Source organism: Melozone crissalis, unplaced genomic scaffold, assembly GCF_028551555.1.
Source record: "Melozone crissalis strain CALT ecotype California unplaced genomic scaffold, PUWL_Pcris_2 ptg000045l_1, whole genome shotgun sequence".
NCBI lineage: Eukaryota > Metazoa > Chordata > Aves > Passeriformes > Passerellidae > Melozone > Melozone crissalis.
In genome coordinates, this window is record NW_026535823.1 from 11,659,654 (window position 1) to 11,687,098 (window position 27,445).

At 37.5% G+C, this 27,445-nt stretch overlaps 1 long non-coding RNA gene across 2 annotated transcripts; it reads right to left on the reverse strand.

Annotated features, from left to right (window-relative positions):
* Window positions 1-1,839: 1,839 nt before the first annotated feature.
* LOC128943302 (uncharacterized) lies at window positions 1,840-27,445 on the reverse strand. Of its 2 annotated transcripts, XR_008483685.1 has the most exons (5): window positions 27,331-27,445; window positions 15,835-15,958; window positions 3,589-5,241; window positions 2,856-2,929; window positions 1,840-2,773 (listed from the first exon to the last, which is right to left on the reverse strand). It is a non-coding gene; the product is annotated as an uncharacterized LOC128943302 (long non-coding RNA). The 2 variants fall into 2 exon arrangements; XR_008483684.1 differs by having other exon boundaries at window positions 1,840-2,929.

Below are 27,445 nucleotides of genomic sequence, written 5' to 3' on the forward strand. Positions count from 1 at the left end.
GCAGTGCTCCTATTATGTCAAGGTCCATTGCATTTACTGCAACTTTGATATGCTTGACCTAAAAATATTGCTGTGAGTGAATTATTTACAATGACAATGAGGAGCAATTTTCTAGAATGTTTCTGTAGCCCGTGGGCATCGTACTGAGTACAGATGTATGTTATTAACAAAACCCATGAAAATTACCATGAAACCTTTCCACAGTATATCACAGTTATCGTCGCCAAATTGGGATTGTTCTGTGGCTTTAGAGCATAGGGAAACATATGTGCAAGCCAACATTTCTTGTGGGGAGTGGAATAATGGAATTGTTTTCCAGTGAATATTAAGTAACTAGTCTGTAGAAGTTGATTTCAGGTTGTATGAAGTACTACGTGTCTGTGCACTAAGGAGACGTTTTTCCATTTCTATACAAAAACACAGTGTAACTAAAATCACTGATAAATTCCCATGCTAGGCACCATTAAAAAGTCATTCTTCTCTTCAGAAACCAGTAAAAACTTGCAGTCAAGGTGGAAATATTTCATATTTGCAATCTTGCTATCTGTGCCTAGGTCAATGCTGGCTGAGGTTTCTGCACCCTGACTTAGTGGGGTATGAATAATTCTTCTTCCATTAGTAAGTATATGGAACAAAATGATGACTGAAATCAGGAGAGATGTGTGTTTTGAGGGAAAGCACTGCCTTAAAAAAGGATGTAACATTATCTTTTTCTTGCAGTGGAGTCTGTCCCTCCTCAATGCTAATCATTTAGGCATTATCAGTTAGCAGAGAAAATATATATACAGAAACCACTCATGTTCCAGGATATTAGCTCTTCCCAGTGTTGAGAAATTCCAGATTCTTCTGTTTCAATAAGTATTTTCTCTGTTAAAGGCACATAACACATCTACAACAAGCATTAATAAGTGTTTTGCAAAATGAAGAGCTGGTTTTTAAGTTTCAGTAAAGAACTTTGTTTTGTAGCAAAAAACATCCTAGCTACAAATTCATTTGAAATTTTCTCTTTCAAGACAGAATGTATACCTCTGAGTCTTTTAATATGATCTTTATCTGCCTGCAATATGTAAGTCTGTAGTAATTCAAATTCCCATTTTTGTAGAAATGGGTAAACATAAAGATACAGGCTTATCTGTGAACAGCATTGCTGAGAAATCATTTATCCATAGCAACTCTTCCTTTTAATACTTTACTCCTCTGTCTCTGACCAGGATAGTATCCAGTGAGCAACAGAGCATGTGGGTTCTTCTCCAGTAAATATTGGAATGAAAAAAGATAATCTTCCCAAATACCACTTTTAAATAATGTCCAAATAATTTCAGGATTTATATTGCTATTGTGGTTATGTTTTCTGAGTCTATAAATGTTAGTTTCACATGTGACAGAGGACTGATCTCTTTCATGATTGAACTGCTGAAATGCATTCCTACTATTTAATTAGACTGATAACAGTTCTAGAAGTGGCTGTAGATGTATTGTCCTGTGATAGCCTTGACACTTTTCTGTTCAGTTCCTACACAGAGAAGCACGGATAGACCAAGCAAGCTTAGTACACAAGAGTACTTGTGTGACTAATGTGCTGAGTAAACTTTGTAAATAGTCCCACTAAAGTACTGTTTATAAACATTCCCATAATGAGAAGAATGATATGAGTGATATGATGATATGCTGTGAGTTTTCCTGATTTTGTAAGCAATTTCTGCTGCAGAGTATTTGAGTCTAAAGGTAGAACTTACCTTGGATGATTGTGTGAAGTGAGAAATGTAGACTGGTTCTTTTGTGTGTCTGACCAGGTTAAAAAAGGTTGCAAAGAAATAAGGACACAGTTGTGAGCTTATTTACACTTTATTTTCTTATTGCAAAACTCAGAGCGTGACATAGGTACTCCGTTTACAGTAACTTTAAAATTTAACCACTTTTCCATTATTATTTCTAGATCTACATTTCTTTGTCATCTTTCAGATCCCTAAAAATAGCCAATGCAATAGTATTTTTGTTTTTAAAATCAGTTTAATGTAAAATTAATTCATATTTTTTGATGTAAGATTTTTATTCATAACTGTTAAATCCCATTTGTTCCCAGTTGTATTGTCATAAGTATAGACTAAACTTTTGAACTCTTCAACATTGCCTAGTTAAATGGCAATTAAATATTCTTTCCTCTTATATCAGAATCCTTAGGAGTGGATATACAGAGCTTCCTATCCTGTCATTTTTTCTGCATACATACTAAATAAGAATTTTCACATTTTCAATGGTACTGAACCCTGTGAGAACAATACTCCAGAAAAAGGCAGCAAGTTTTTTTTCCTAGTCAGCTAAGTTAAACACACTCAAAACCAAGCAAGCAAAAAGTGGATACCCCCAGCTATTTTTCTGACCAGAGAACTGTAGCTTATAAGTGTTTGCTTCTCACTATTGCCTTCAGAGCTGCTGCTCCTCTTAACAGCAACTGTACAATGTGGGGCCACAGTTGCATTCATTGTTCAGTGAGCTTGTCCACATAGTTAAACCCACCGACAGCAATGAATGTTGATTGTGACCTTTTTTGTAAAGCTTGGCAGGGTGAGGGAGAAACATCATAAGATGGTTAGGTTGCTATCTTCGGTGTTAAGGCCTGAAAGCATGAAGTAAGGAGGAGGATGGTTAGCTGGAGGGTACAATCAACGGTCGATGGTTTTCACTTTAATTCCAAACTCACCGACAGCGTTGAATGTTCACTGAAGCAACCACTACAACAGAACTCCATTGACTTGACTGCGTCCTCAAATCTCTGAAAGTAGGGGGGGAAAATCAAAATTCACACAGTGATTTTAATTATACAGATGATGCAACTTGAATCATTTTTCTCTTACCGACACCAACACCCTTCTCTGCTGATCATGTTTCAGTCTTTCTGCAAGGAGCTGGCAGTTTCCCAGACTTCTTTCTATGAAAAGAAAATATGTTTCTCTTACTCAGGCTTTAAAAATAAAGGTTAGAGATCCAGGCATGAGTGGATTAATGTTGTCTGTTATTTCACAAGACTGAACTTCACAGAAAAACAAAACATGAGATCCCATAAATGAACAGAGCTGGCTAAGAGTTTTAAAAATTAGTGTTGACAATTAGAGATTGCTCAACTGAGAAAAATTTTTTCTATTGACGTGGTTCAATTGGATAAAAACTTGTTTAGGATTAATAAAAATAAATTTTCTTTAAAGAAGGCTTAATTTTTCAAAAAATATCTCAGAGACAGAAGGCCTTTTTTTCCTTACAAATTTTCACACATGCAGAACCTGTTGTGATAGTTTTCAGGAGGAAAAAAGGCGACTGTATGTCAAGGCTTGACCTATATTATTGTAATTTTTTTTTTTGTGTCATCATGTTGTGCACATCCAGCTGATCATCACACAGTGAAGTCCTTATTCTTAAAAACTTCCACAGTAACACAGTAGTTTTTCCTAATCTTCTGAGCTTTCCAACTCAATTGTCCTGATTATTATGAAAAATAAATAATACTTAAAAATTTAGGTTGTAGGTTTTGTGTTGCAGAAGAATTTTAGAAGCCAGATAAGAAGACAAAACATGGTAATCCAGAAATTTTACCTTATTTTCATTTGTGAGCAGAGTTCTTATGCAGGTGTTCTTGAAGCTCAGCTTGTCAGAATTCTTTTCTGCTAGGTCCAGTCTTAACTGTGCTGAAATTCCGTGACTGATTCATTGACTTACGTGAATTGCTGTTTGTTTGTTTACCTTATCCTGTGGATAAAGATGCTCTCTGTGTCTCCCATCCGTTGTTATTTATAAGGCTTTATAAATGTTTGGGTTTTGTCTGTACCTGTGTTAAGGGAACCCACACGTAAGAACTGGAGTTGATCAGTGTGCTGCCCCAGCCTATTTTGCAAACAACACTATGACAAGGACTTGGTCCTAACTGTTTCTTTCAATGAATTGCTCTGCGTGTAGAGGTATTTATTGCAATATTTGACTCAACTGTATTTTCCATCGAATACAGCTAAAAGAAAAAGTCATTAATATAGCCTACTGGAGAACTAGACCAGAACAGAATCAACTATTATGGTGGCTTAGACGTGTTTTGTTTATGAAGGCCACTTTGATTATGAATATAGCTAAATCAAATGCATTTTAATTAAATGTGGCAGCCCACCTTCCTTTCCCAATGCAGCAGCACAGGATATTTGCTGCCAATCCTTTAGCTGTGATTATTTTTAGTTCTCCATTTATTTGTACTGAAATTTCCAAGGTTTAATTCCATGGATGTTAGGAGAAGACCTCTGCACACTGGCATGAGTGATGAGAGAATAAGGCTCTCCAACTCAGTCTTACATGCATCTATTCAACTTTGTTCTAGCCAAATGAATTAACTTTATGATTAAGGGTTGCTCATATTTAAGATCTACCCTATTATAAGCTTGTTTTCTGTTATCCATTTCTTTCAGTACTCATTCCTATGCCCTTATTCCCTGCTTCCATCTGTCACTTCATATTTCAGTTGAGGGCTTGCCTGGTTGATATCTGGCAATTGGGATGGGGTGCAGGGGAAGGAGAGGAGCTGTGTAGAGCTGGTGGCTGGGTGGATTGCATCTTGGAAGGAATTACTTTGGCAGGTTGTTATTAATGCCTCCCCACCCCCCATAATGGAAATCCTCAGTATTTCCTTGGTCACCTAGCCTGTGAAATGGGCTGAAACTTCTAAGTAAAAAAGGTATTTCTGGATTCCAGCCCTGATTCCTGATGTGTGCAGGTTATGCAGGGTAAATATGCTTTCATCTTCTTTCATCTGGCTTTCATTTTTTTAAAATCCCTTATTGGGCTCAGCTAGCTGTTACAAATGCCAGCTTTATTTTAAATTTAATTTCAGATCTGCAGGCTTATGTGAACATTCAGATTGGATGTATTTTTTTTTTATTTAAGGTTAGTAGGTCATAAATAAACCAAAGCACTTTCCTTGCTTTGAGCAATAGGGCCATGATGTACATGAAATATCGCTTTAAAAAAACTGCAATCTAACGTGAATTGACAGAGGTACATGAGGAAGTAGTTCATCGTGTCACTGCAAAGGCCATGGGGATTTGGACTGCTGGAGCTGCCTGTCTTAGGAATAGATTAGATATCTTGTCTGATGACCTGTACTTAATTTAAGTGACTGCCTTTGCAAGTCCTTCCAGAGGGCAACTGTGTGAAGTAGAGCATCTCATCTTCAGTCTTCAGTCCTTTTCCTCCTCTTGATGGCCTGACCTAAATTGAAGATATGGTTGTTGTGCTTGCACAAATAGACAATTATTTCAATACTATGTGAGCTGCATCTTCAGTTCTAATTAATTACCTTTTCCATTTTGACCTTGCTATGTTGAATCAAAAGACCAACATTCCAACTTCACTGTAGTGGTTAATGCTGGGAAGCTGTTATACAATGCACTCATGTTAACAACTGCCTTATGTAAAATAGAGTCAAAAGCTCCCTCTCCCAGTTTAGAAAAGCTGTCAAGTACTACTCTGCCCTGCTTATTGCCCCACCTTTTCCTTTCTTCCTCCTCTCTCAGCCACACAGATGAGATGAGATATGGAAGATGTCAGCCAGATCACAGTCTGGCTTGCAGGCCACTTCAAACAGCTGCCTTAGAACCATTACCACCTTTACTGCTAGTACAGCAGGGAAATTGCTTAGGAACAAATGCTTAGGTGAATACACAGAACTCAGCCTTGAGGCTCTTGTAGTTTTAGGTGCTTTTTCTAATGGTGCATTAAAACAATCTATGTGTACTGCTTAAAATACTATGTTAGCAAATTTATGAGGTAGATACTTCACGTGCTTTACAGTATCGTTTTTCTTTTGCTGACATGGAATTGTTTGTTAGTGGAAGGTGGAGTCAAAACTTTCTGGAGCCAAATATTCGTTTGTATAAAAGGAAGACAACGGAACTATGCTCATGCTGATACTGCAAAGTTATCTCATGGATGCAGTTGTTGGCTACTTCCACCTCCCACTTGCCCTCTCCCACAGTCTGTCAACAGACTTCCAGTTAAACACTTGGGGACAGGAAGAAATGCAGTGTGTGGATGTGTTTTTTTAATTGTCTTGCAAAAGTGAATTCCAGGGACAATGTCTAAAAATGGCAGAGGCACACTTGGGATCAGATTCTCAGCTAGAGTAAACTGACACAGCTCCATTGACGTCAGTGGCATCTGGGTTTACACCAGCTGACACCTGGATGCTCATCTGGAAAAAAGTGAATTAGAATGATCAGTTATTGGTTCATATATTTTCAATTTTTGTGTTGTGTTCATCATTTTTATTAAACCTTTCTAAAATGACAAACTTTCATGTTGTATTGACATTTTACTTTCAATAAATCAGCAGTAATACTAAATCCCAGTAAGTATTGACACTGCTGTGCTTCCACTGAAAGGAATTAAATCCAGTTGACTGTAGTTATTAGAAATTCAATTTGTTCTTAGATGACTTTGAGTTGTATGCTGAAAGTGAAGAATCTGTGCAGCTATCAACAGGACAAAATGAAAAGTATTTGTTTCTTCTGTGATCTAAAAATCTGCAAGAACAGAAGCAAATAACAATCACTGTAACCTAAGACTCTGACTGTGTTCTACAGACACTAACTGCAGTTGTTTCTGCAGTGTGCTGGAGTGTAGCATCAGCTCCTAATGCAGTATATCTAAGGCTAATGTTTTACAAGAAATCCAAACACACAATCACCATGTTTTCATGTTGCCTTAGACCTATGGAAACATCTCTGTTAACCTCTGTTGGAAAAAAAAGTTTGAGGGAGTATTTCACCATTTACTGGAGTACAGCCATCTCTGGGGAAGAGGAGCAGCTGTGTAACATCTTGAAGCGCTAGTGCATGCCAGCCTGAGACAGGAGCAAAAAGTTGTGATTGCCATGTTTAAATTCTGCATTCTACAAGGCTGCTTTTTTGTACATTCCTGGTTCTTGCTCATAGAATAAGAGGGTGGAAAAACAGAAAACACTTTCAGGCGAAATATTGTCCACAAAACTGGTTTTTAAACGAAATCAAACTTGTTTGACGTGCACAGCCATCACAGAATGATCTGAAGTTCACTGTCTTATCAGTGTTCTGGTGGCCTAGAAACTGTGACATCTCCAAACATGCTGCTTTGTGTGTTTGTAGGCTTTGACGAAGTTTTTGAGTAAGTTTTCTGTCCAAAAATTGACTTTGCTCTTGAAATGAAACCCATCAGCTAATATTACATGTTTACAACACATGCTATGAGGTGGGATACTGATTAGCCAAGCTAATTTAGGAACAGAACAAATGTGAGAAGCAGCAGTGATATTAGTTCAATCAGATATTTGATTGCGCTTCCAGAAATAATTTAATTGCAGAGCTCAAAACTATGCTTTGCCCATTAGAGTTCTACCTGATTGGTATTTTGTTAAATCTTGATACTAAAGAAACTTCCAAGCCCATATTTAATGTGAAAGCACACACAGTAATATTGGCTTTTTGCTTACTATTTAGATTTATTACATCTCAATCAATATAAATTGTTACTCTTACTTAACAAATCATAGTTGCACTCATGTTCTAAACAGACTTTTGTGTCTGCCCATTTGAGCCCAACTGCAATTTATTACTGCATGTTGTTAGTCCTGTTTGACATTGTAAGCATTTTTCCAGCATACAGGATTCAGGCCCTGGCTCTATGAGATTTGCTTTTTATTTAAAGCCAAGAAATTGGTAAATAAATTCTAATACTGCCTGGAACTTCCCAATCTTATGGATCACAATTCTCTACTCTTGGTTACTGGAACACATTACCATTTATGGAAGATATGCACATATTTCAATGTCCATAAATCATATGCAAACATCTGTTCTTTAGATCAGTAGATGGAGTATGGTAACTGGTTCTTACATTAATAGCCATTAGTAATGCTCACCTATTGATGTTATACTTTAATATTCTAGCAAATATTTAAGTAATTTAACTTTTCAAGCAATATTAATCAAAGCAGTAGAAATTGCAAGCATAGTCTGGCATGGAATTCTGTGTAGCCTGTACCTGAAAAATGCCAAGTGAAAGTTGTAAGATAGCGGGTAAATATTCACAGCAACATGATCAACCAGGCTAAAACACAAAAGGTTCTGTTAGTAATTCTCTCTGCACTCATTGCTGCCTTTGAAGAGAATTTCTTTCCCTCCCCCTTCATGTGATAGCTTTAAACAGGCACCCTTTTCTCATTTGATGAATCTGGCCTGTGTGTAGTGGTCTACATTGTTGTCTTAGTAGTATGATCTATTTCCCACGTGACCCTGCAGGCAAGGTTCTACGGCCAATAACTGTGAAGCTGTGCTCTGAAAACATATGGTGTGTGTGGAAACCAGGGCTGTGTATGAGGCAAAATGTAAGAGGTGGGAAAGACAATATTGTAGGATAGGATGGGCACAGGATGGAAAGGCAGAGGATAAGAGTTTTCTTATTCAGTCTTCAATCTCAGTGTTTGGATTTTTGGATCAAGTGATTGCAGTTGTAAAGAGAAGAATCTTCAGCAACTATCCTGTCTAGCATTTATGTCATGGCTTTATTTGGTTGTCATATATACTGTGGATACATTGGTTGTTTTTCAGCATCTCCTTTGTGTTTGTATTCTTTTTCAGGAGCAGAGACTTGATACTTTGAGACTAGCGATATAAATGTCAGCATAGTTGAATTTTCATAGGAAGAACATATGTGTAAAAATGGAGAGCAAAAACATTCCATATTTTTAAAAGTTGAGTCCTACTGTAGTCAGCCATAGGACGGGAGACTGTAGTTCTTTTTCTGCAGAAAGTGGACTTGCTTTTAAGTTACCTACTAATCTTGGTATAAAACCTCCCAAACTGCTTCAGAATGAATTCAGAACCCCCTTTTAGGATTTCTGGAGTACTTCAGTACCATTTACTTGTTGTCTTTTATGTTCTTTACAGTGAACGTGTTAAATAGATACATATAGAAAAACATGCTTGTGGGCTTTCAAAACCTTTTGTTTAACTTTTGCTCCTGATTTTTTTAAATAATTTTCTCTAAAAGGTGCTGTGAGTGTAGGTTTGCCTAAGAGATCCTCCATGTGTCCATCTCGCTGCCGGCGCAGAGTGCGATAGCAATTGGCTTTAATATCCCATCCCCCTCTTCATTCTGTGTTGCCATAGGAATGGTCTGCGAGAATTACCAAATTCAAATAATTATAGTCCTGCTGCACAAAGTTTCTTTTGATCAAGAGCGAGTCATTTGAACCCTGATGTTTAGTGGGTAATACTTACAGCCTCATAAAAGTGTAGTGATGGCTGATATCTCATAGTGCTTTGAACATGTGAAGTGCTATATAAACAATATAGGGCTATTGCACACAACTCAAGCTATTAGCATTTGAGGCACAGTGCCCCAGGCCCTCAGAGGGGAAGTCACATCTTCACTGGAAAAGAGGCACCTTTTTGAGTTTTGTCTGCTTCCAGATTAGGTAGCAGGAGCTCTCGAGGTAGAGATATGAAAGGCTTGTTTTTTCAAATACTGTGTCTACTACTCTGCACTGGATTCTAACAATTAGAACTGTTATTCTAAAAATGTGTGGATGGTAAATAATTGCCTGGTTGCATTATTTCCTTTGCTGTAATTGTATTTTGGCGTCTCTGCTTTTTTTTTTGCTTTGTGAAAATTCTGTATGCTAATCTATTTCTTACTAACAGCCTCGGTATTCTTCATGTATAATTTGAAACAGATGAGAAATTATGCTTCATCTTTGTTCCCAAAAACATCACCTTACTTACAGAATTTAGAGCACAAATGCAATTTGAGAATGTGTAGAACACCCCATGAGTGTTGGTGTGTACATGCTGGTGAAGCCTTGTTCTTAAGGTAGCAATTCAAGTTAAGAAAATAGGCCAGGGGTATTTGCCACACAGCTGATGTTAGAGCCTGTTAGAGCTGAAGGTACTGCTCAGATGGGAACAGTTTTCCCAGGATTGATGGAATTGCCTGATTTGCTTTGTTTTGACTCTTTTCCACATTTTGCACACTCTGATAAACAAGGGCTTCTGCTTAGGACCCACAAGAGGCACCTCTCCTTGCAATCACTACAACACAAACTCTGGGGCAGTAGAAAGGCTCATGACTATCTTCAGGGAGAAGAGGAAATTCCTTGAAGTCTTTTTATGCCAGTCATTGCTCCAGTTTAAAAACAAAGCAATTCTTGGTCCAGAGTTGGCAAAACATTCTTTTTGCTTTTTGATGGTGTAACTTCTTTTCACCAGTAGAGACTATTCTAAAGGATTGCATTTTTCTGCTTGCTTGTTGTGTGGCTTTTTTAATGTCTCAGGCTAAGCTCTTAGGCATGTTAAATGATGTAAACAAGTTTTGGATTTTTGTTACTGTTATCTAGGAGCAGCCATTCAAAACAACTATGCTATTGACTCAACTCTAAAAAGCTCTGAACACAGAATAAGCTCAGACTTTGAAGGACTGGGCACACAGTTTAAATATTTAGCATAGCAAAACCCATTGCAGCACAATTACTTGTACAGGATCCAATGATTTACAGCACAAATGTGAAGCATAATCCCATGTATTCAGGAAGCAAATGCCTGGTTGGTTTACTGTTTTCTGGTGGATTTTTTTTTTATCAAGACTGACACACACAAACACAAAATACCTTTTACTGCTCTGACAGAGGCTTTTTAAAGTAATACATATTCTTCTAAAGAAATAAATAGATACAAATTACCAGAACTGTTCTAAGGCCTTATCTTTATTATTGAAAATGGCCTAGCCTTTAATGGTTTGTAACCTGCCTGTGTTTTTGTGGCTTTCTCAACATCCTCCTCCTTGTCCTTGTTGAGCTCAGCTACCCTTTGAAAAGCTTTTTGCTCCAGTGACCACTTTAAACTTTCTATTGACAAAATAAAGCTGGACTCCTAATTTGTTTTTCCAACAGAAGGTGTGAGTTGAAAGTGGTCATTGGCCCAAAAACCTATCGTGAAGACAAAGTTGATTTTAGTGGGAAAGGGGGAGTGATGTCTGGTTTCCTTTTCTCTGTCCTTCAATTCCCACCTCCCAGAGTCCCAACCTCACAGCAGCAAGGTTTCCCTTTTTTGCAGACTTTTGCTACAGCAAGGAAAGGTAGGCCAGGAAATTGTATTTGAGTCCTCAACTCAAATTGGTTTGTGAATCCAAATTCAGTCTTTTAAAACTGTGGGAAGACTGACTGGGACATGGGCAATGAAATAAATGAGTGAATGGGATGAGGAAGAGCATATACAGCCAAATAAGTTAATAAATTAAACAATTCTCTTTGCTTCGTATGCACTTGTGTAGCTTAAAAATACATGCAAGCATACCTGCAGACATTTTAATGTGAAAAAAGGAAGGGAAATATCTCTTTGTTTTGGAGATCTAAACAGATCAGTACAACTGTAGCACCCAGAAACCTCAAACATTATCAAAATGGGTTTTTCAGCCGCAGGGTCTTGCTTTTCTGCAGTACCCAACACATTTAAATAAAAATTCTGAAATGAATTAGTAGGTTCAGGAGTAAGTGGATGGCATTTTACACAGTCAGGACCTTCTGTAAAAGTCTCAAGAGATCCCCTATCACCATTGTTGTAACCACTCCTAATCACAAATCATGATCTGAACAATCATAGGTGGTACTGGCTATTCTGAGGAGTTTTGTTTCTGCATCAATACCTCCCTGGATTTATAAACCATTCTTGTGTCAGTGCCTGCCTCTTTTCTTGCTAAAGGTAATCAGGGAGTTTGAGGCTCACAGATGACATTTTCTGTGCTGTTCAAAGGTGTTCTGTTTGTATTTTTATTTAGAAATATCTGGATGAAATTCCATTTGGAGGGAAGTTCCATCCCTTAAGCCCTATACTCTGAACACCTAAAGCAGAGACATTGTGCTGGCTCTTAGCAGATAGGGTGAATTTCATTCTTACTGAATACGACCCAGGTGCTAAAAAGCTATAGCTGAAAGTGCTGGGTTAAAAGCACGAGTCAGCTAGGTGCATAAATATTACATGGCTGTATCTTTAATGGGTTCCTGTCATAGACTTGCTTTTGTTTAAAGATTTCCATAACCCTGCTGATTTATTGCATCTTTTCTAGAAGTATGCTGTTAGCAGGAAACTCAGTTGAAGCACTTTCAATCATGTTGGAGGATCATTATACTTTCACTTGAATAACTAATTAGTTGCAAGAAATTAACCACTGCTGTTTAGCACAAAAACACTTTCAAGAAGGGCTTTCATTTTTGTTGTGGAAAATGACCTCAGGCACTTGAGGAGGTGGGGCAGAAAGGAGAAATAATGATCCTGCTGTCTTTTAATATAACTTTTGTTTTCAATTCCACCCAATAACTAGCAGGCAGCATAGCTGTCTGAATAAGGAACTGCACTTGGACTTTAGATAAGTGTGTTCTGATCTTTCTGATCCCATGGATCTGACAGCTGACCTGAACCTATTGATTGACACTGGTTTAAGGTTCTAAAAGCTGTCACTGAAGGCTTGGGAGATGGAGTACAAGACTGACGAAGAAATAAATTAGTGAATAGGATGGAAGGAAGAATAGAATATGGGCAAACAAAGGTACAACCAGTCTCATGTTTCTGAAACTGAATTTTCATATTGAGAAATGTAGATTTTAATTTTTTTTTCTTGGCACATAAAGGTCCCTGTCTTGAGCTCAGTATTATTGTCACATGGTGTTCACAGCACTACTAATCTAATGTCAAACACAATGAGGTGAGGAAGGAGAACAAACAGCTCAAATACTTACTCACCCTACTTCTGTGGTAAAAACTGGGAGGAATTTGAAGACAAATTATTTCTGAGATCTAGTTTCCTCTCTAATGTAAAATTCATTTAAGCCAATATAAGTAGCAGGTCCTAGACACTTTTTTGTCTAGAGCTGCAATTTTGCCTGTTATTGGAGAAATATATATATAAAATTGTTCTTAGTTATATATATATAAAATTTATCTTAGTTTATCAAATAAAAGCATAATAGGATGCACTTACAAATCAGTTACCTTCTTTTGGTCTTCTCCTCTGTCTAGGAGGAGAACTCTTCAGATATTTGACAAAAACAAGAAATATTGGCCAGTAAGGTGAGGACAAGGGTGAAAGGGGGAGTTTATTGGTATTTTTTGCTCTCCTTCCTTTTCTCTAAACACACTTACAAGATTAGAAAGTTGTCTTTGATATGTGTATCTGGGATGTGATATGAAAATGCTGGGAATTATTCAGTGCCAAAAGGGAGGGGGCTGCTCATGACAAACTCCACCTGAATATAAAATATAAAGGTTCCTATAATGCTTTTAGCACTTTAACTGTCTCCTCTGTTCTTTGCATTCTTTTCCATCTTGAAGCAGCTATTTTGGGTATTTTAATGTCAGGAGTAGAACCTCATTCAGCTCTTTATGAATATATTGGATTACCTGCATAATGTGTCCTCTGAAAATATTTACATAAATGTAGTACATTCTGGTGGCTATGGTTTTTGTTTTGTTTTGGGGTTTTTTTGTGTGGTGGGTTTTTTTGTTTTTTTTGTTTTTTTGGGGTTTTTTTGACTAAATTTGCAACCTTTTGGTATATGAGAATGCAGGAGTCAGAGGTTTGCATATGTGCATATCAGGAAATCTAACTTTTTGCTTTCTAGAGAATTCCTTACCAGGCTTTTTAAAACAATACATTACTCTGAAATGGCATGCAGAGAATTTCAAAAGGACCAAGGGATTTAAAAATTCTCCTTCCCTGACGCTCTGGGGAATTGCTTCTGGTAATCCCACTGCTTTTCTTTTGTGCATCACTGAAGATTGAAATCTGAGTGTAGGAATATCGCAGAAATCTGTTCAATTCCTTGCAGTTTGTCTCTCAGGTGAACAGTGTGCAATAGCCTAAGATACTTTAGTTCTACGCATGGTGAGAGTGTGGTGCAAACACCAAAACTGTGGGTTCAATCCCCTATGGGTTGTTCACTCAGGTGGGACTTGCTGATCCTTGCAAGTCCCTTCCCATCCAGAATATTCTGAGATATAAAAACTCCTCCTTTGTGGTAATCACAGTTGAGTAGCATAGAACTCAATATAAACCCATTAAGAGACATCCAAGTCAGATGTTAATGACAGATGTCTCAATTTCCCTTTCCCCTCTCTGAGCATGTTCTCTGCTTTGCTCTCATTATCTCATTTTGCTTTGCTTGCTCTTTCATTTTGATCTGTTACTGTTCAATGAGTATAAAACGTCTTCAAATAACGGGTGCTGACTTTGAGGGTAGTTTCAAATTTTGGTTCAGACTTCTGCCTGTGGTTCTCATTGGGTGCATTTGAGTTCTTAGATCTAAATCTTAAAATTCCTTTCCACTTGGATACTCTTATTCATGCCATACCAAATACTTTTTAATCTTCAGTCATCCCATGTCCCCATCTCATGAAAAATACATGGTCCTTCTTAGTCTTGTATAACCAAAGACCAAATACATTTCCAAAAGTATTGGAAAATGTGGAATCTAAAAACCCAGCATATCTAGGGAGAAGAGAGCATAAGACTCTTCTTTAAATAAAAAACCCTTTGAAATACATTAAAACACATAGACAGCTATGCCTGTCCTGCATTTACACTTCAGTTATTCAATGATATCACAAAATCAGAGCTGATCATGAATGAATCGACAGCAGAATAGCCCTGGACCTCTTTACTGAGAAACTGCCTTGAATACATTACAACCCTGAGGGAGAGAAATATTACTTTAAGTGGATTATAGGAAAAAGAATGTAACTGTGTTCCATTTTTTCCATCTAGGAGGCTCCTATGTATTACTTGTATGTAAATGTAGCTAATTTTCTATTTTCAGTAGCTGTGGTCACATGCAGTTGAAAAGACGAAGTGAGAAAGTGGGTTGGGCTTGTAAGGCATTTGAGAATCCTTGCTTTTATTGGGCCTATGCCAAGTAAACCAAATGTGTAGGGATTAGCTCCTAAAGCACATTGCAGGTGATTTCAGGCAAATGGAAAGAAAGTTACACTGTGGGAATTGGAGAGACTGTGCTTGCTGGTCTGGTATAGTCCAGAAAGATTTTTTTTTTTTTTTCCTCCTTTTTCTCTGCATTTCCTCTTCTACTGAGGATATAAACCAACCTTATTTGTCTTCCTTTCTAGTTTACCAAAGTGTGAGTCTGTAAACATGTCCCCATGCTGACAAGTAAATGTTTTTCTGCAAAATTTTACAGAGCACAAGCTGTAAAATCTGTATATCTCATCAGTTAATGAATGATGACGTTCAGCACAAAACATGTCTGCTTTTCTCAAATGGTCAGCAGTTCTCCATACAGAGCTGGTGGTGGGCGATTGAAGTTTTCAGTGTTCAAAACCCCTTAAGCGCAGTGAATGAAAATAAATCCACTGTCTTATAGTTAGGAATAATCATTGGAATTTTGCAGTTCCTGAGTGGAATTAGGAATAGTTCCACTGGTCAAAAAAATCTGATCTTTTCAGATTATACCATATCTCATGAAAATGAACAATTAATAGTCTTGCTTGCATTATGGCTTCTTTTTGTCTAATACTTTTATATATATTATAGATATTTGGCAGAGTTGCATAGTCAGAAGCTGAATGATGAACAGAGTCTGCATTCTCTTGGCTTTGGTATTCTGCCCAGGATTTTTGCCTCACAATCCTTATTTGAAGAAAAAAAAAAAGAGAGTAGGTCTTAAGCCCCAAAACTACTTTATTTCTTATTCTTTCTTGTGCTGTCTTGAGCATTTGTATAGCACTAGTATCAATTATTCAATCAGTGTCTTTGAAAAGCACCTACCAGGCTGCCAGATTCCTGTTGCAGAGAAGCTAGATGGTGCCAGAAATCAGTCACTCTGCTAAATATTGCTGCTGGCTCCACTCCCCGTCTCTCAGAGTCGGTAGAAGTCTAATCTACTGTTCTCCTGTGAAAAGATGGCAGGATGTAAAAATGCCATGTGAAGTTGCTGTTATGTAACAAATGTTTTGCCATCCTGCATGGTTAAGGAGTTAAACTGGTCTCTGGTCTTAAAGTGTGGGTATCTTCTGTTACATGGAATGCTTTTATGTTCAGCTGATGTGGTATTTGTCATTTACTTCTTCACTTGCCAGACCTTTAGCTCTGTGATTTTAGAAATTCCTCTGTTTTAAAGAACTGGTTTGCTTGCAGTCAAGTCTAAGCAAGGCAAGTATCACACTGCCTTGCACATGCACAGAAAACCACCCAGCAGAGTTCCCATAAAGCAATTCAGCTACCCCAGCATTCACCACACAGATGATGCTTGTGCACAGTTGCCATGCTGAAAATTAAAATGGTGTAATATTAAAATTATCTCGGAAAAAGTAATTCTGATGGCAAATGTGCAAACAAATTTGTTCATAATTGCAGATGCATCTTCATGGCATTTCCAGTTTCTATAGAATCCAGGGACCTTTCTAAAAATGCTAAGAGCCATTTGTTTGTATAAGAAGAAATAGAATTAATTTTTCAATCTCACTTAAATTATGCAGATAGTTTTTAGTAGGCATTTAAAACAATCACAACAAAATTAGCTTACTGTAAAACTGATCAAGCTGCTGTATTTCTGTTAAATGTACTCCACAGCTGGGTTAGGTGCTTAATTAGCACGCAGTACCAAAATAAAAAATCTGAATGCTTAAAACAGCCCATTCAGGGCTTGCCTCACCATGGAGGAGCCCAAAGCCACTGGGCACAAAGATATCTGCCAGACAGCTTCTCTGTTGGGTGGGCAAGGCTGGAGCTGAGCCCCCCTCTGCAGAGGTGCCCTGCAGCCCTCACTTCAGCGTGTCTTGCACAGCAGGCTGACAGTGTGTGCAGCTCCCTTCCCCTCTGCTTTCTGCTCCTCTCAGCAGGCATCAGAGCAATCCTAAACATAAGGGAAAATGGTGACTCCATTACCAGGTGTATTCTCTAGTGCCAAATCAGTGTTTGAATTGCTCTTTGCTTCTTGAGGAAACATTTGGGAGCACCCCTCAGTCACAATATCTTGTTGTAGCTGGGGGTGGGTTTAGGTTTGCAATCCAAGGTCTGTGCCCTGGCTGGGTATGTGGTTTCTTCAGAGAGAGGCAGTACAAATGCCTGCTCCTTTGTCAGTTGGCAGAGAAGTGTTTTCAGGGCCAAATTCCCGGAGAGAATTTCTGGCCATATTGTTATAAGGCCAGCAAAAGTTTAAAGGCTGCAGTTCTAGGTCTCTGGCTCTCATTAGTCCCCCAAATAGTTTAGGAGGATTACCTTCAACCTGCTGGCTTCTGAGAGTATTTTTCTGTGTGCAGTTTTTTAGGCAGCTCTACGTATTGCCTAGATATAAATCTCTGTGGATATTTTGGGTATGGATGCTTGGAAGATAACTGCAGTGTTTAGCTGATCTTTGAGTTCAGAACTTTGGTTGCTCTATTTCCAGGACTCTTCTAATTAGGAAATGGCTGCAATGACTGTGGGTTGACTCCTCTTGTCCTTAACTAGGAAGCTAATGTATTCTTTGCTGAGTGCTGTGATTTCCTCCTAGGTCTGAGTTGATATTGCTCCTTCTGCTGAAATGACAGTTCCTGGGTGAGGTGTGACACTGCACAACCGAGAAATCTGCATGCAGGATGTGTTTTCTCCAGCTCCACAGCTTTCCAGGAAGAGGTTTAGCAGGTAAACCAGAACTCCAAAATCTGTTTCCATTATCAAAAATCTTAGCTTCAGCTGCTAATTCTGGAAATATAAAGGCATGAGCCCAGTATTTATGCATATGACTTTGATAGCTGAAAATGTTAGCACGTGAATTTGAGGGTCTGAAAAGGATTTTTAGAATGCAAATTAACTTTTTGCTAAATCTTACACTGAAAGTTAAACCTGAGAATATAAACAAAAATAATATTTATATGTAGCAAACTGTAGGGTTTATTAATCTGTCAACAAGGCAGACAAAACCAGAAGGCTTGTTGCATCTTACAAGTTCTTTTTTGGAGATAAAATGTTGGAAAACAGCTCTGAGAGAAATTTCTTGTTTAAAGATTACTAATATGGAGAATTACTAGTGGGAGCAACCTATGACATTTAAGGCAGTTTTTCTCCTTTGATAACGTTTATTTCGGATGCTATAATTTACCTTTAGTGTAAGAGAGTTTTAGCCTTTTCTATCTGCAATTTTCTTCTATTCTGTGTATGTCAACTTGAGTTGGCCTAATTAAAGGAGTACTTTGCTTTTCAGGTGGGGATTTCCTAAGGTATTTTCCTTTTAAATTGACTTTGAAAGAAGTGAACTGAGTTTTGAGCTTCCTTACTCATGTTTGACTGCTTTATTACTGAAACTTTATGCTGATTTTTGTTTATAGTTCAGAAGATCATGTAATTGAAATTAATTTAGCTACTCTTCTCTAGATGCCTTTTGGGCATAGTTGGAAAAACTACTTGAACAAATGTGCTATAGTATGAATCTTGCTGACTTTCATTTGATTTTGCATTCGTTACTTTGAGACAAGGAGAACAAAGGTTGCTTATGTAAAATGAGGGCACAGAAACATAGCAAACATGCCTATTCTTGTGAGAGGTGTGGTGTGTAATAGCTTATGATGAGGTGCATTTGAAGAGTTATTATGACTAAAAAGATGCTGCCTAATACACAGGTCTGGTAGAACTACTGCTTCTGAATGTGTTTTCCCCCTTTACTTTCCTGCTTCTCCTCCCACTGCACCATCATTCTGCATTTTTCCTTCATGGGGAGGGAGTTTGTAGGGGAAAACTGGCTGCCAACAGAAGTGTGCTTCCAGCTGGACTCTAAAGATAAAACTCAAAAATATGTTGCAGAAATACACTGGAAAAAGGGAAATAATAGCCTTGGGAGTGCTCTCTGTTGTGAACTGTGGCAGCTGGGCAATTGCATTGCAAGGGGTTATGTGTCTGTGGCTTATGACTAGCTGGTAATTATAAACTGAAGATAATTCAGTGCACTATTTATATAATTTCTTGTTGAAATTTTCATGGATGTTCACTTGTGATTCTATTTAGGTTTGGCATTTTCATCATATTGCATTTACAAATTTTCCTGCTTTTCGTAGCAGGAAATTTTCATAATTTGGGAAAATTATGATCAGAAAGCTTTTTCTCTATTAGGTATTTTCTCAGGACCAGAATGCAAGTATAGATGTTTCTGTGAGTTCGGAAATTTTTTTTCTTTTGGAGTTGGTTTAGGTTTCTTTGCTCTTCAGGTATTCTCTCCATATTTCTTCTACTCAAACATAGGCCCTTAATAATGAAAACTGATCATGTTTCATGTGCCAGATATTTGATTGAAAATGTTTGTCCAAACCTGCAGCTTAAAAAAAGGTGTCTGGATGAACAGCAAAACAGAATTATGCTAATTCATGTTCCCTCCAGAAGATATCTAATCATCTGATTAAAAAAGTAATTAATTATTGAACTGATATGCAAACTCTTTCTACTGTAGTATCTTAAATTTTGCTATAATTTATTTGATTTTCATATCATTAAATCTATAACAGTATTTAAAAATCATAGATATGGTAGGCCTGCTGGAAGTTTCTCTACAACCCTATGGATTTGAGTGACGGTGAGCAGTGAAAAGTGTGGACAGGAGGAATAGTTTCTACCTCCTTGTGTCCCCATCAGTCCCATCACATGTCCCTGAACATAGGTGGTTGCTTCTTGACTGTGCAAGGAAATGATTTAACATGTGCAGCTGGATTTTGGTCTGTAGAAATTAAGCATTCCAGACAGTCAGGCTATCATGGTATGCAAGTTGGAATTAGAAGACGTGGTTGAAAGAGTTTATCTGGAGAAACCAGGGAAATGGCTGAAAAATTTGTAACTCATGAATACACAGAAATATTTTATCAGGAAATTCAAAATTTGGTTACCAAGAACATGACTGGGTGTTAACTGGTCTGAATAAAAGAGGGTCTTTGAGACACAATATAACAGATTTCTGTGATGGTCACGAGTGGAAAAGGATTTTTACTGTGTCAAATATTTTTGTTTGCTGTGAAAGCAAAAACTTTCTATGTAGTTGAGAGGAAAAGAAAAATATTTTTGTATTGCTTTTTGTAAAGGCTTATTTGTATCAGCACTCCACCAATAATATCTGCTAAACATTTAATTTTGTGGTTTTCTATACAAGTATTGAAGAACCCATGTATTGGAAAAGTAGTACACCCATTTCTTTGTGATACATCCTAAATTGTGTAAGAAAATAGTGTTTTCCTTCCATTTAAAAGGAAAAAGATATAAAAAAAAATACAGCAAGGTGTAAAATGGAATGCATGCAATCATTAATATACCTGAAACGCTTGGAAATCTGTAGTCTAATATGAGACTTGTGACTTGTAAGAGGGAATGCAGAGGGTACTGATCATTTTCACTTTGGTTTTTGTTCAAATGGAGTCCACTTCCTCTTGTCAGTGAATTTCCTGTTGCCTCATCAATAGCACATATCAGCAATTTTAAAAATGGACCTGATATCCCAGCTTGGAGCACAGCATAGAGTAAAAGGTATTCTAATTTTCCCAAGTTCTTTCATTCTATACCTGAAACACAGGTTGCAGCCAGCTGATTTTGAGTAAGAATGAAATGTTTGCCAGGCAATACCACATCTTTTGAAAAGATGTGTGAAGAGAATATCTGGTATTTAACCCTTATTTAAAGGTCAGAGATCAAGTTTACTGAATCAACTAAAGGAGGCAAACTCTGTGCAGAAAATCTCCTGTTTTTGAAAATTCAAACTACGTATCTCTTAATAGATTCTTTTGGGGGGATTGTCACATTCAAAAGCTTACAAACAGTGAGTTGTTCCAGGGCTGTCTCTGGGCTAGACAGTATGTCTTCAAAGCAGGTTTTGAAAAGGGCCTGATGTTACTTTACTTTCCTCTTAGTGAAGTTAAATGGAAATTTCGGTGCTGAGTTTAGGAAAGGATGTGCAAGGAGGACTTTCTGTGTGAATTGTCAGAACAAACCATCAGTACTTGGAATGAATCTTGTCTAGGCTGGCTCCACTAGCTCCTTAAGAGCTTTTGAGGTAGTTGTTGTGAATGACATGAATTGAAAAGAAATTAAATATTAGTGGGGCATTGATAAAAATATGGTCAGATTCAAAAACTGAGAGTATCTAAAAAGGATCATCCATATCAAGATTTGGTGATTGTGCCAAGTCACCTAACACATCATTATCTAATGGTCTAGTGTAAATTGAGTGCATTTAGCAGTAGTTACCATGGGTAGTATCTGACATACCACAGCTGTTTCTTTTCACAAAGGAGAACACATGTCACGAAGAATAGTTAAATATTACAGCTAAAATGTGCGTTTCTTCCAATTCAGTCATTGGCTAATATAAGGTCCTATGTACATTTTTTATCACACAAATATGTAAAATTTTGCCTTGTGTTATTACTGACATGTGAGGAGAGGCTGCTATCTTCCATCTTGATGATACTTCAGATTTGGACAAGTCACCCAGCACAGGGTAAGGCCAGGTTTTGCTTGGGTTTGAGTAGCACACTGGGCTAGGTGAGGGACTGAGGTCCCTTCCTACCTCACTTATGTCCAGTGTCTCTGTATCTGAATGATACTGAGCTTTCTGTTCTGAAGGTCAGGAATAGAAAATGTATCCTTTTGATTATTCACACATGAAAAAAACCCCAAACATTTGCGGTCTTCCTACGTATGCGTGAATTTCTCCAATGCCTACAGTGGGGTGGCCTTTTGCTGTGGTTTGACTGTGAGAAAGGATGAGTGAAAAGCTGGGTGGAATTTTGTTATGCTTCCATAGTCCTCTGTCCAATGCCAAATCATTGTAACTTGGGATGATATTGAAAATGGAGTGTAGGAGGAGATAAATCACATCACATTGAGGGGGAAAACAAAGAAATAAAGAAGCTACATTGCTAAGATATTAAACGTTTTCTCATTTGGAAAAAAGTGAGGTAATTTCAAGATTTTGAAAGAAAATTGTAGGCTGCTTTGTCTTCCCTTGCTCAGAAGAAACAATTGTAAAAGTTTAGTTGAATTGTTAGATATATTCAGTTGCCCTAGATGTTCTTGGCAAGTTTAGAACACGCACAAAAGTTTTCAGGAATTCCTGATATTTAGCTTTTCTGAATTGAGACTATGCCTTTAATAAGCAAAAATCAATGCTGGTTTGCATATGGCATTAAAAATAAGCCAATACAGAATAAAATTAGCTGACTAACTTAATATTGTGCATTTTTTTCTTAATATGAATACTTTGAGAATCTGAGTGCTTGAAATGATGAATTACACATGCAGAAAGTAGGAAATAATGGAATCTTGAAGATTGTTCCATATATAAATGTTTCATCTCAAATGAAGATTGTCCATTTGAAGGCTACAAGCAGCAGACCAGCTTATGGGAGCAGATGTCTCCCCACACAACCCTCAGGAGTTTTTTTGACCTTGAAACAGCTTGCTTGAAGCTTTTGAGATTGAAAAAAGTTTTAAATGCTGGCTAAAATTCTGAATTTGGTACCCAGCTCTTCAGTAACTTGTTATGACCAGTTTAGCTTTTTATTAGTATAATTTAGAAAAAGAAGTGTTTCTGATTTAGTCATGAAATTTTTCAGAAATGTCAATATATTTTCTTTTAAGGTTCTGTCAAAGAATAAGTTGTTATTTAATCAATATTTGTCATTGTGAATAACTGTATGTAAAGGTCAATACATATCATATCATATCATGGTTCTGGGAAACAGTATTTCAGTAAATATGAAATACTTCACTGGAAGTAAGTACAAAAAATACCTAATACTCAAAATAACCCAAAAGAAATGAGAAATCCCACCTGATATATTGTAGAAATTAATTTGAAGCATATTATTTTTGACTCCCTAGCCATATTCTGTATTTTCATTTTAAGTTCTCAATGACTTTTTTATCTGCCTCTGTACTGTTTGTACATCTAAAAATTTCATTGCTGTAAACAGGAGACTTGGATATGTGATGAATGAAGTGTTGCAGCTGCCTGAGTAAGAAATTTCTGTGGAGCTAAAGATAGACTTGTCTCTTGTATCTATCCTTTGGCAGAGAAAAAGGGTGATTGAAGAGAAGTAGAGTATATGAAAGCACAGCTAAAATACAGACACACTGACATTATAATACAGTGTCTCATCGGGTGATGTGGTGTTTTGACTACATGCCTGCAGCAGGTCTATAATTTAAATGCCATTAATGGCACACAAAACAATAGTGTGGAGACAGGAATACTGTAAAATCTCTGGGTCTGTACTTAAAATGCAGATGAAATAACCCTTTGAACTTGTAATGCCAAGTGTTGTCCAAAGTTACCATTCCTCCATGAGGAAAGCAGTTTGTTTTTGTGGTGTTTTATGTCTTCTTCTCCTAGCACAGACATCTTCTGTTTAGATTGCTTGGCTTGTGTCACTGCAAAAATCCCAGGCCAAGGGGGGCTGGTTCTATTTTGCCTCACTCATGTCCAGTTCACACATTGGGTACAGAATTCACTATTGTCAATAGTCATGACTGTGTTTTCTTTGTGCTCGTTGTCTTTTGAATATGCTTCTTTATCCTTTTCCTAGAGTCACACACAGCACTAGCTTCACCAGAATCTCTTGGTGCTCAGCTGTAACTGAGTTACACATAGTCCTGTGACTGAACCCAAGCTATAATATCTCATTTGTTTCCACTTGGCTGTTGTAATGTTTTCTACTGCTTAAACTTCTTGTCCTTTCCCTTGCTCCCTTTTTTCCTTTTTCTTTCATGACCCCATTTAAAATTGTATCTGACTTAGTTTTTCTTATTCAATTTAACTGTGTGTAAGCACATGTTTCTGTACCCTCACAGATTTAATGCACCTTGGTGTAATGTTTGCTCTAATTATTTGCCAAATTGGAGTGAGTCTTTCCAGAAACAGTTCCTGATCTTTGAAAACCTTGGAAAATGTATACAATATGTTAATTGTGAAGCTTTTTTCAGAGCATATTTCAAAGGAGGAGAAGAAACGCTGTGTAAGTAAAACTCGTTTACAGTGCTCCCTCCACCACTTCTAACAGGAGACTGTTACAATAGTTGCATTATTTCTTTATCCTGATCAAATGCCTTTGTAAGTCTCACTTAGGCTTCCCCCCCCCCCCCCCTTTAAACTGGTTCACTGTGTAGGTCTGGTACTATACCATGTCAATACTTAGCTGTTCCTAATTTTGGCTAAGTGGATGAACTCCTTCAAAATATTCATGCAGTGTTAACAAAACTTAATGCCAATTTATACTCCATGAACTATAACAAAATATTAAAAGTTGTTAAAGGCATAGGCATGGAATTTCAGCAAAGTGGTTTCTCTTTATAGTACAAGTCTCAAATTTGAATGTGGGTAGTTAGGTATGCCTTTCTTTTCCCACTTAAAAACAAATAATACATAATATTCAAAGCGTATGGAGTAGACATGGATCTACTTAATACTGAAGGTAAATAGAATTGAAGAAGAATAATTAATTTATTCTTATTAATTTTGTATTAATTTAGCAACTTTGCATCTTAGTACAAGTAATTTATTGGGCATTTTCTTTATCTAGTGTGTCTCAAGTGTATAGAAAGAGGGTCTTTCAAGTCTGTGATCATCAAAATGGCTTTCTACTAAACCTCTGCATTCATAGAACAACTCAGGTTCTTCCAAAATAGCGATGTTAATATGTACAAAGATGAAATCTTATTAATGTTTTGACCTTGGAAGGATTCTTGATCAGAACAGTCAATAAAATACAAAATGGTACAATTGGCTAACAGAAAGCAATTGTCTTTGTTTATTTCTTTCTCAGTGTAGTGGGTTCAGTGCTGGCTCAGCCTACTTGGTTTTTCCCTTAACCAAAACCCAAGCCACTTCAAACTGCTGCATTCAATAATATTAATAAAGAAACACTTTATGTAGGCCACCATTCCTGGCTACTGCAATCAGTACTTTTCAGTTTTGTCTGAAGTGAAGCTAATAATTTGTCTTGCACTTGTTGCCACAAACTCTGAAGAGCAACATGAAACCAAAGCAGAATTTCAGAGAAGTAATAAATAGCATTTACCCAAACTTGTTTTTAGTTAGATAAGAGCATGAGTTAGTGAAATAACTCTCCTTAGTGATAGGTTTGGTAAAATCAGTCTTAATTATCACACTGTTTTCCTACCTAGGAAATAATTTCTGAAATGCGATTTAAATATAGAGTGAATCTGCACAATTTCTCCGTGTCAGAAAAATGCACTATGCACTTTGACAAATTTTCCCTTATACCTTGTACACAAGTAATTTCTTCAGTACCAGGATGGTTGTTAGTTTTCTGTGATCAGCCCCAAGTATATTTTATAACCTGAGCACAGTTCATTTCCTGATGTAGCAGTGCAGTCCCAGCTGCCCTCACAAGAACAGAATTCCAGATGTTCCTGTTTTGCTCTATGGAGCAGTGCTGTAATTGTTGGACAGCAAGGATACAATTTGGCTCTCTGATAATGCTGTATCTGTAGAAATAATTTCACTGTGGCTGTAGGAATGTGTGTATACATTAGGAAGGAAACTCTATTATGGATTTCAGTCTTTAAATGCATTCATATGGCCCAGGTGATTGCAAGAACCACTTGGATTTAAGAATATCATTATGACATTTTAAGTGTCATGTAAGGAAGGAATTAGCCATTATCTAAAGCAGCGTACATGGTAACACAGCCAGTGATTTGAACCTGTCATTCATTTAATAATTCACAGTGGAAAAGGCATGTGAGATCATTGTGTCCAACAGCAAAACTAACACTGCCAGGTCTACTACCTAAATCTTGTCCCAGAGCACCATGTGTGCATGTCTTTTAAGTACCTCTAGGGATGGTGACTTCATCACTTCTCTGGGAACCCTTTTCCAATGCTTGACAGACTTTTTGGTGGAGAATTTTTTCCTAATATCAAAACTAAATGGCCCCTGGTGCAACTTCAGGCCATTTTCTCTTATCCTATCACTCGTTACTTGGGAAAAAAGGACACTTGATACTCAGATATGCTCTGCTTCAGCCTCCTGTAAGGTACTTATAGAGAGTGATAAATTCTCCCCTGGGCCTCCAGACTTCATAATCCCAGTTCCCTCAGTTTCTCCTGGATGGACTTGGGCTCTAGACCCTCCAATTTAATCATGCAACTGCTTGCTCCAGTCACGATTACAGTTTGTATCTATGTAAGAGTTTCTGGATTTTCAGCTTCGGTGTTTCTCCTGCTCTTTCATGGAGCTATTTTTATAGGAGACTGAAAGCTTAATTAAGCTTAGAGTCTGTAAAAAAAAAAAGCATGTGAGAACACCTTTAGTTGTGGTTGTTCCTATATTTTTGGTATTATTTCAGAATATGTCCTACTATGGTCAAATGTGTATCTGTTCGAATTTCTTGAATGTATTCATGACTGGGTTGGGGGCTGGTCCTGGGTTCCTTTCACACTTAATAGCTCCATTAAATACTGTGAGTATTCTGGTTGTGAGTTATCCCATTTTAAGTCATCTCTACAGAATATTTAAATGCCTTCGTGATCAATTGGTTAGGGCAGAAATCTTCTCATGTACCAATTATAGTTGCCACTTGTGGCAGAAAAGATCAAATGGGAATTATTTGTATTCTGAAACTCTCTGTGGCCATTTCTATTTTCCAAATTGGTTTAGACTGAAAATTACTTTTTTTAGCAAAATTGAGCAAGACAGATTCTTGATTTCATGTGATGATACTGATGTTTTATTGTAATAGGAATTTGTAATCAAGATTATAGAAACTGCTAACAGCATGCAGTTCTGCCTTCAGGATAAGAAAAATGGTGATGATTCCTGGAATCCTACTTTGTGGGAAAAAGATTGGAGGGGCTAACAACATGAACTTAGGAGTGTGGAGAAAAGGATCTTCTCTCCCTTCTGGGCAAGTAGAGTTGAACATTCAGTTTGCTTTGTGGTTTAGGTTTATTACTAAACTCTTGAGCAGCCTGGAGGCATTTCCTAAATGAGACTGCAGCTACACAGCTTTTAAACTCAATTAGCCCTCTCTCCTGTGCTCTGCATGCCCTGTCAGTTCTAATGGACTTGGCTTGGCTCTGTGAGAAAGGGAAGGTGTGGGGGTCTGCACAACCAGCCCCCTTCTTCCCCCAGACTGGGTGCAATTCCCACATCTTATTGTGGCCCTTGGACAGCAGCAATTTAAAGGTTCTCCAGAATGTTAAAATGTTAATTTTGCCTAAGGAGGAAGGCTGGGGAAAAAATGGGTAGTCATTCAACAGCAAAGAAACAAGTTAGCTTCTACTACCTGATGTGAGACTCCATCAGGGTGGAAAGAATGCCAAACTGGGCTGGACTTTGTGTCATATCAACAGAATGGGCTGGCCCAGTGCCTTTGTTCCACAGTGATCTTCTGAGTCTTG